Below are 9965 nucleotides of genomic sequence, written 5' to 3'. Positions count from 1 at the left end.
GTTTGGCGGGTCCGGGCTGGATTCGAACCCGCCACCTTAGGTGTATGTAGCTGGCGTCTTAGCCGCTTGAGCCACAGGCGCCTAGCCAACGCGCAAACTTTTAAAGCTACAATCTTTGCTTTTAATGCCACAGAACCACTAGTTTTGCTGAACATCGAAAAACGTGTATGCACTCACGCGTACGTACGTGTTTACATACATGCACGTTTGCACATATATGTAGCAAAAGCATACTGCAAAAATACAATAGTTGAATTGTACAAGATGAAATGTCTTTGTATTTTCCATTTCATTATCATTGTAGTAATGCATTTATTGTAAACATTTATTTATCAACAATCAAAAATGTTTGAAAGGCATAAACTTAAGAAACTCCAGGCCATGAGCTACTTGACAGAGATTTCAGATCTCCAACTCTCCCAGGGTTTTTCTGTTTTGTTTTGTTTTTGTCAGCTGGGCATCATCCAGAAGATAAGGGTACTGCAATAAATTAGTGTTATTGTATTATTGTGTGTGCTCCTATTATACTTTTTTCTATCATTGGACTACCACTCAGTTCTGTTTTATACCTAATTCTATACTCTTCTGCTCACAAAACAGTGAGATCCTTTGTATTGCCATTAATTTAGGGTATAATATATAGTAGACATAGCAAATTCTGGTATTTGAATGTAGCTCATATAATTGGGGTATTTGCTTGGATATAATGTACTGTATTAAGAATGCAAAAAGAACCACAGCAAGTTATTAGAGCTATGAAAATCCAGGTCCCTTCCTTCTGTGAACTCTTTTAGGGAATTTACCAGTAATGCTACACAGAATTTGTTTGTGACCTGGTTTCTCCTTCCCACCAAGAACATCAAATGCTCATCAGTTCCCAGTACTCACAGTGGCCAGACCAATCAGGAGCATGAAGCTTAGGTTTTCTTGGTTCAGGGGAAATAATCTCTGAGGGTATTCTATAATGATGCCTGAATTAAATTGACTTGAACCAAAAGCTAACCTCATTTAAAGATATCTCTAGAGGAATAGAGCAATTTATAAAAGCCGTTAAAATTTCTAGATATCTCAGCTTACCTAGATACAAAAAGATGATGACCCATGTAGGTTTGCTTCTTATTATTGATGATTTTTTTTGAGCTTTGCTGTGTAATTTTAGGAGTATTGTTTTTCAGTCCTCAATACCTACATAATTTAAACTTAATAAAAGAAGTGAATATTATCTCCTTCAGTTTTCACTTTTACCTTGTGCTTTTCAAATAAGAATGTGTGCAATAAATTCTTGATGCTAATGTTCATTCGTCCAAGAAAGCATTTATCCTTTTTCTAATTACAAAGCTTTCTCCAGAAGCATTAATACAATTTCCTAGAAACCAGGGCCTACACAGTTAGTGGCTTCATCAAGTTCACTTAGCTAGTTGGTGGCAAGAACAGCTAGAATCCAGTTCTGATTCACAGTGCAGTAAGTTTTTCACCCAACTAGACAGCTTCAATAAAACTATCATGACTAAACTACTAGAAACACATTATTTCAGATGTAGCACAAATTTCTTCTCTCAAACACAATTATTAGAGACCATCCTCTGTCTTTTTTTTTGAAGATAGAGTCTCATTTTGTCACCCTCAGTAGAGTACCATAGTATCATAGCTCACAGCAACCTCAAACTCTAGGGCTCTAAGTGATTCTCTTGCCTCAGCCTCCCTGGCAGCTGAGACTATAGGCACCTGACACAGCACCCAGATATTTTTTAGAGATGGGATTTTGCTTTTGCTCAGGCTGGTCTTGAACTCCTGAGCTCAGGCAATCCACCCACCTCGGCCTCCCAGAGTGCTTGGATTACAGGTGTGCACCACCACACCCAGTCTCATCCTCTTATTTTTTTTATTTTTTATTAAATCATAGCTGTGTACATTAATGTAATCATGGGGTACAATGTGCTTATTTTATATACAATTTGAGATTTCATCAAACTGGTTAACATAGTCTTCACCACATTTTCTTAGTTATTGTCTTAAGAATTTATATTCTACACTTAGTAAATTTCACATGTACTCTCCTAAGATGCACCCTAGGTTTGGTCCCAACAATTACCCCCCCTCCACCCATCTCATCCTCTCATTTTTTTTTTTTTTGAGACAGAGTCTCCCTTTATCACCCATGGTAGTGTGCCGTGGTGTCACAGCTCACAGCTACCTCCAGCTCTTGGGCTTAGGCAATTCTCTTTCCTCAGCCTCCCGAGTAGCTGGGACTACAGGCGCCTGCCACAACGCTTGGCTATTTTTTTGTTGTAGTGTGGCTGGGGCCTGGTTTGAACCCACCACCTTTGGTATATGGGGCTGACATCCTACTCACTGAGCCACAGGCCCCTCCCCATCCTCTCATTTTTAATTAAGTTGTTCTTTTAGTTATTTTGCTTTGGAACTAATAGTTTTTTTTTATTTCATTTATTTATTTTTAGAGACAGCATCTTACTTTATTGCCCTTAGTAGAGTGCCTTTGCATCACAGCTCACAGCAACCTCCAACTCCTGGGCTTAGGCAATTCTCTTGCCTCAGCCTCCCGAGTAGCTGGGACTACAGGCACCTGCCACAATGCCCAGCTATTTTTTGTTGTTGCAGTTTGGCCGGGGCCAGGTTCCAACCGGCCATTCTTGGTATATGGGGCCTGCGCTCTACCCACTGAGCCACAGGCACCTCCCAGTATGAATAGTCTTTGTTGTAAAAAACATCTCCTTCTCTATCTAGTCATTCCCTGTGGCTCCCTTATGTCAGTTCTTGAATATCTGTGTGTGTTGAAAATGAATAATCCTCTAAACTGTGGGAAAGTGTTTTAGTTTTGTTTCTCTTTGTGTGTCTCTTTTTTGTCTTAGTTTTGAGCTGCTTTAAGAGAATGCCACAGAGAGGGCAATTTATAATTTATAATGATATTTATTCAGGAATATTGCAATGGGAACAGGAATACACATACCAAGTAAACTATGGACGGTAATGGAAGATACAGATTTTAAAGGAAAAATGAGAAGGATTACATAATTGTTTTGAGGTAATCATCCTTGAGTAAAAGGATCGATAATGGGAGTGACACCAATCTGAGACTGGTGGCAGTTGCTGGGCAGATGTTCTTGCAGAAGTATTTTTGTAAGTGAAAGGTTGAGATGGCCTTTGTGCCATGTCATATTTTTTGCAGTCTTTTTTCTGATAGATTTTTCTTTAAATTAGGCATTTATGTGTAAGGACTCTCCCTTCGTGACCTTTTTTTTTTTTTTGCTCAATTTATTAGCTTTTTGTATTTTAACATAAGTGACTGTATTTGATTCTAATAACGTTCACATAAAGAACAGAAATTTATTGGTTCTGATTCTGGAGGGTGGGTCTGAGATTAGGGGCTGGCATCTGGCGAGGGACTTCTCTCATTCCATATCAGAAGAGCAAAGAGAGCAAGAGGAAGCCAGCCTCATTGTTTTGTGAGAAACCTATTCCCCAGATAACAGCATTAATCCATTCATGAGGGCAGAGCCCTCAGAATCTAATCATCTCTCATTAGGGCCTACCTCCCAATGCTGTAGCATTGGGGAATCAAGTTTCCAACACATTCAAACCATAGGTTAAAGTGTATTAGTTAAAAACTCAGGCCCAAGGGGTGGCACCTTGTGGCTCAGTGGGTAGGGCACCAGCCCCATATACCAAGGGTGGTGGGTTCAAACCTGGCCCCGCCCAAACTGCAACAAAAAATAGCCAGGTGTTGTGGCCTGTGCCTGTAGTCCCAGCTACTTGGAAGGCTGAGGCAAGAGAATCAACTAAGCTCAGGAGTTGGAGGTTGCTGTGAGCTATGACGCCACAGCACTCTACCCAGGGTGATAAAATGAAACTCTGCCTCTTAAAAATAAATAAATAAATAAAAGAACTCAGGCCGAGCACAGTGGCTCATATCTGTAATCCTAGCACTTTGGTGGTCCAAGATGGTAGGATCCCTTGAGGCCAGGAGTTCCAGACAGCCTGAGCAAGATCAAAACCCTTATCTCTACCAAAAATCAGCGTGGTATGGTGATGCATGCCTACATTCCCAGTTACTTGGGAGGCTGAGGCAGGAGGATTGATGGAGCCCAGGAGTTTGAGGTTGCAATGAGCTATGATGATGCCACTGCGCTCTAGCCCTGGAGACAGAGCAAGACTTGGTCTCAAAAAAAAACAAAAAACAAAAAACAAAAAACCTCAGTCTCTTTTTTTTTTTTGAGACGGAGCCTCAAGCTGTCCCCCTGGGTAGAGTGCCATGGCATCACGCTCACAGCAACCTCCAACTCCTGGGCTCAAGCGAGTCTCCTGCCTCAGCCTCCCAAGTAGCTGGGACTATAGGCGCCCGCCATAACGCCCGGCCATTTTTTAGTTGCAGCCATCATTGTTGTTTGGCGGGCCCGGGCTGGGCTGGGGATTCGAACCCGCCACCTTAGGTGTATGTGGCTGGCGCCTTAGCCGCTTTAGCCACAGGCGCCAAGCCAAAACTTCAGTCTCTTAAGATGGACTAACCAAGTTCAAATAGTAGCTCTGTAACTTACTAGCTGTCTAATTTATTTTTTAAATTTCAGATTAATACAAGATTATATATGATTAGGTTATATATTTTGCTTTTGTATGTTTAAAATCCAAGTTGTAATAGGGCTGGGCACAGTGGCTCATGCCTATAATCCTAGCACTCTGGGAGGCCAAGGCAGGTGGATTGCTTGAGCTCAGGAGTTTGAGACTGTCCTGAGCTAGAGTGAGACCCTGTCTGTAAAAACAGCTGGGCATTGTGGTGGGCTCCTATAGTCCCAGCAACTTGGGAGTCTAAGGCAAGAGCATCACTTGAGTCCAAAAGTTGGAGGTTGCTGTGAGCTATAATGCTACAGCACTCTACCAAGGGTGACAAAGTGAAACTCTGTCTTAAAATAAATAAATAAATAAATAAGTAAAATCCAAGTTGTAATTATGTCCTTCATCCAAGAAGCGTGCCATATACCAGTATACCTGTGCAATGTACCCGCTGGGTGGGAACTTACCCAATGCCTTCCCCCCACCTCCTATTCGAGTTAATTGAGTTTACCTCTCATATAAGCATGTGGCTGTTAATCAACTAGTTTCATCTACTACATCTACTACATTCCATGGGATGCTTATGTTTCCATCCTTATAATATTTTGCTTAGGAGAAGGTTCTCCAAGTCTGTCCAGGTTGTTACAAAAGATACAAAATCTCCATCTTTTTGTGGGTGAATAGTATTTCATGGTTTACGTATATGTAAAAATTTATTAATCTGTTCATGTGTTGAAGGGCACTTGGGTTGTTTCCACATCTTTGTGACTGAATTGTACTGCTATAAACATTTGAGTGCAAATGTCCTTATGGCAAAATGTCTTTTTTTCTTTGAGGTAGATATGTAGTAATGGGATTATAGGATCAAAAGGGAGATCAACTGTTAGTACTTTGAGGATAGGTATCTAGTCTTGGTCAAACTACTTAGCTACTCTGAACTACAGTTCTTCATCTGTAAGAAAGGTGTAATCATAGTACCTAAGTCATTTGATTGTGGTGAGGTTTAAATGAACCTTAAATGCAATTAGAATACTGTTTCTATATGGTAAGATTTCAATAATTCTTTTTTTTTTTTAATTGAGGGGGGTTTCACTCTGTCACCCAGGCTGGAATGTAATGGCCTCATTATAGCTCATTGCAACTTTGAACTCCTTAAGCTTAAAGGATCCTCCTACTTAAGCCTCCCAAGTAGCTGAAACTACAGGTGTGTGACACAATTCCAGGCTAATTTTTTTTCTATTTTTAGTAGAGACAGGGTCTTGCTATTGCTCAGGCTGGTTTCCAGTTCCTTCTGACCTCAACTGATCCTCCCACCTCAGTATCCCAGAGTGCTAGGTTTACAGGTATGAAAACTTTATAGCTTATAACAGTTATCTTTTATTCTTTAAGACAAATTTGGACTGTATGATATGGAATCTAAAGAACTCTGTCTTCAGAGATAAGAAAAAAATATTGTAACACAATACAAAGAAATATGAACTCTACCTTTTAATACAAGCCCTTGCCACTGCAATGCAGTCCCTGTGCAGGAAATAATAATCAGATATATTGATTTACAAATGTGCCAGCTTATTCATGCCATTAGACATTTGTTCGGTCCCATATAATCCTAGATTTAGAGACCCCAGACAGTTTGAGGTATTCCAGAATTCACCTTTTAGTCTGGAACAGCTTTTGAGAGAATCAATAATGTATTGATAACAGCTTTGTACTCCTACTGTCTAAAGATTCTGGTGACCATGAAATGGCCCATTTACAAGATTTCCCAGAACAAGAAAGGTCTAAATAATTGGTGAATATTAATCAAGGTGATCCAGCCAAGGAAGCTCATCTGGACTGTGATTGTTACTAAAAGTTTACATCAAGTTGTTAGTTTAGTTTGCCTTTAAAAGATGGTCTTTAAGGAAGGGAAATTTGTGAAATCTATAAGTGGAAATGAGAAAGATTAAATTTAACAGGTTGTATGTTTCCCATTGTTGCTATAAATTACCACAAATTTAGTGGCTTAAAACAACACCAATTTATTATCTCTACAGTTCTGGATGTCAGAAGTCCTCAATGTCCTAAATGGGTCTCACTGTAATAAAATCTACATGTCAGGAGGGGTGGCAGACTTTCCAGAGGCTCTAGAGGAGCATCTGTTTGTCTTTTCCAGATTCTAGAGTTTCCTACACTTTTTGGCGCATGGCTTCCTTCAATCTTTAAAGCCAGCAATGACTGGATAAGTCTTCCTCATATTGCAACATTCTAATGCTGACTCTTCTCCCTCCCTCTTTCATATGCAAAGTACCCTTATGATTACTACATTTGGGCCGACCTGGATAATGTAGGATAATCTCTTTATTTTAAATTCAGGTGTGGCCTTGATCCATAGTGTTTGCTTATATCTATGATGTAGATTAGACGTGGTTAAATTAAAGCCAGATTCCCAGACCCTGGAGAAACCTACTTGTCTCAGTGATCTTCTGAAATGATTGACTTTGATACACTTTTCAAACTGAAGCTCAGAATGATCTCACTACTTGGCCATGAATTGTGTACTCTCCTGACTTCCTGTCTGACACTCTTTCTGCCCAGAACATTAGCAAATGTCCTTCCTTCTTTTCTTTCATTCTTATTCCAAATCTCTATATTGTAATAAGACTTTTTTTGGTTAAAAGTCACTTTCATAAATTTATAGTTCACTATAAAAACAAACATGAATTGGCACTAGAATAGTAAATAGAAAACTGTCCAAGCTGGGTGGGGCGACTCATGCCTGTAATCCTAGCACTCTGGGAAGCCAAGGTGGATGGATTGCTTGAGCTCATCCTGAGCAACAGTTAGAACCCAGCTCTAAAAACAGCCAGGCGTGTGGTGGGCACTTGTAGTGCCAGCTACTTGGGAGGCTGAGGCAAGAGGATCACTTGAGCACACAAATTTGAGTTTGTTGTGAGCTGTGATTCCATAGCACTCTACTGCGGGTGAGAAAGTGAGACTCTGTCTCAAAAAAGAAAGAAAAGGAAAAAAAAGAAGAGAAAAGAAAAAGAAAAAGAAAACTGTCCAGATTTGAGACCTACTTCTCCATGTTCCTTCGGTTTCCTTGTTCCTACCTCTCCACTCTATTTTCTGGATATTTCATAGTCTTTGCTCATTGTAACTTTAGGTTGTATGTTCTTCAGCTTTTCTCTGAATCATGAACTTTCAGCTTCACTGTACTTCATTTTCTCTTTATCTCTTCTGTTTATACAGGTAGAGTCCACACACACACACACACACACACACACACAACTGGCTGGCCCCACGCACCTAAGGACATCCCTAGTGAGAATAACCATAATTGGCCTAGGATGGTCAGTGGTTTTTAATCTTGACTGTGTTTTAGAATTACTTGGGGTGCTTCTAAAATATTCTACTTCACAGACTCTACCCTCAGACCAAATGTCTTCTGTAGAACAAATACATCTACAAACACTCATATACCTGGGTGCTTACTTATATATAAGCAAGGATAAATATGTGGAAGAGTGTGCAACGAGACATTAAAATGGTATTGAAATTAGTGGGATAGAGAGAATAGGGTTGCTGCTTGGGTGTGGAAGGTTGGAAACAATTTTTGTGGGCTCCCTTTCTGTATAAACATTTTGATTATAAAATGTGTTTCACTGGAAACCGTACAGCTAAAGACAAAAGAATTGTATATAAACACTGTAATTTGAATAGATTAACAATTCTAAACCTGATTAACATGTACAAAATCTGACAATTAAGTTTGCAAACTCATCCTAGAAAAGGTGCTTACATACCTCATTGGTGAATGTCACTTTGGTCTCCCAAGTACTCCCATAGGGAAGCCATGCACTGATGCCAGCACCTAGTTCACCCTTCAAAGCAATTTTGGAGCTTTTTTTCTGGACCTGCTATCAAAGCCGTCCTTTGATGTCCTGAATGTCATCAAAATGTCTTCCTTTCAATATTTCCTTTATCTTCAGTTAAAGAAAAAAGTCACTGGAGGTCAGATCAGGTGAGTAGGGAGGGTGTTCTAAGACAATTATTTGCTTACTGACTACAAACTCCCTCACAGACAGTGCCATGTGAGCTGGTGCAAGAGCCGTGAGTTGTTGGCCAAGATTTTCAGTTAAGATTTTCCTGTTTTTCTATTGATATTCACTTGGTCTGTTATGCTTCTCATAGTCAGCCAACAATTTTTATGCACAATTTTATGAATTTTTGCAATGCTATAATCAGTTCTGCTCGTTACTGGCTGCCCTGACCTCTATCCATCAGTGACACTTCCTCTCCCTTCAGAAAAGCATTTGATCCACTTGTACACTGCTGTCTTCTTCATGGCATTATCCCCATAAACTTGGATTAACGTGTCCCTGATGTCACTTCCACTCTTGCTAAGTTTAACAAGAAATTCATGAACATTTGTTCATTGCTCTAATTCAAGCTCCAGTTCTCCTGACAGCACACAAAAACACACAACAACAATAACTAACACTCCTCAACAAGATACCACCACATGCCAGCACAAACACAACTGTGATACGCCAAGGTTATGAAACCTTACCAATATGCTTGTACAGTGCTGCCAACATAAGTGCATGGCGGCAAGTTCATGTACTGAATTGTCAGACCTTGCATACTGGATTTGAACAAATAAGTAAATGGATAGTAGGTAACGGGAGCAAAGTTCCTCACTGTCACAGAAAGAAGTTATGAAAATTAGGCTTGGCAACTAGGGCTCCAGCCACATATACTGGAGTTGGAAGGTTTGAACCCAGCCCAGGCCTGCCAAACAACAATGACAACTACAACCAAAAAATAGCCAGTAGTTGTGACGGGCACCTGTAGTCCCAGCTACTTTGGAGGCTCAGGCAAAAGAATGACTTAAGCCCACGAGTTTGAGGTTGCTGTGAGCTGTGACACCACAGCACTTTATTGAGGGTGACATAGTGAAACTCTGTCTCAACAAACAAACAAACAAACAAAACCCACTCCATTGTGTGCAAGAACATTATGTCTAAAACACAATGTACATATCTTAATTTGAAACTGCTTGATTGCTAAAAATTCTAACAATCATCTGAAACTTCAGTGAGTTGTAATTTTTTTGCTGGTGGAGGGTCTTGTCTTGTTGTTGATGGCTGCTGACTGATCGGGGTAGTGATAGCCAAAGGTAGGGGTGGCTGTGGCAATTTCTTAAAATAAGACAACAGAGAAGTCTTTGAAATCGATTGATTCTCTCTTTCATGAAATATTTCTCTGTAGCATGCTATGCTGTTTGGCAGCCTTTTATGCACAGCAGAACTTCTTTGAAAATTGGGCTCGATGCCCTCAAGCCCTTCCATCGCTTTATTAACTAAGTTTATGTAATATGCTAATTCCTTTTTTTATCATTTCAACAATAGTCATAG

This window comes from Otolemur garnettii, unplaced genomic scaffold (genome assembly GCF_000181295.1).
Source record: "Otolemur garnettii isolate 467f Iridium unplaced genomic scaffold, OtoGar3 scaffold00132, whole genome shotgun sequence".
Lineage (NCBI taxonomy): Eukaryota > Metazoa > Chordata > Mammalia > Primates > Galagidae > Otolemur > Otolemur garnettii.
The sequence above is the reverse complement of the archived record's forward strand: the minus strand, read 5'-3'. Positions refer to the sequence as shown.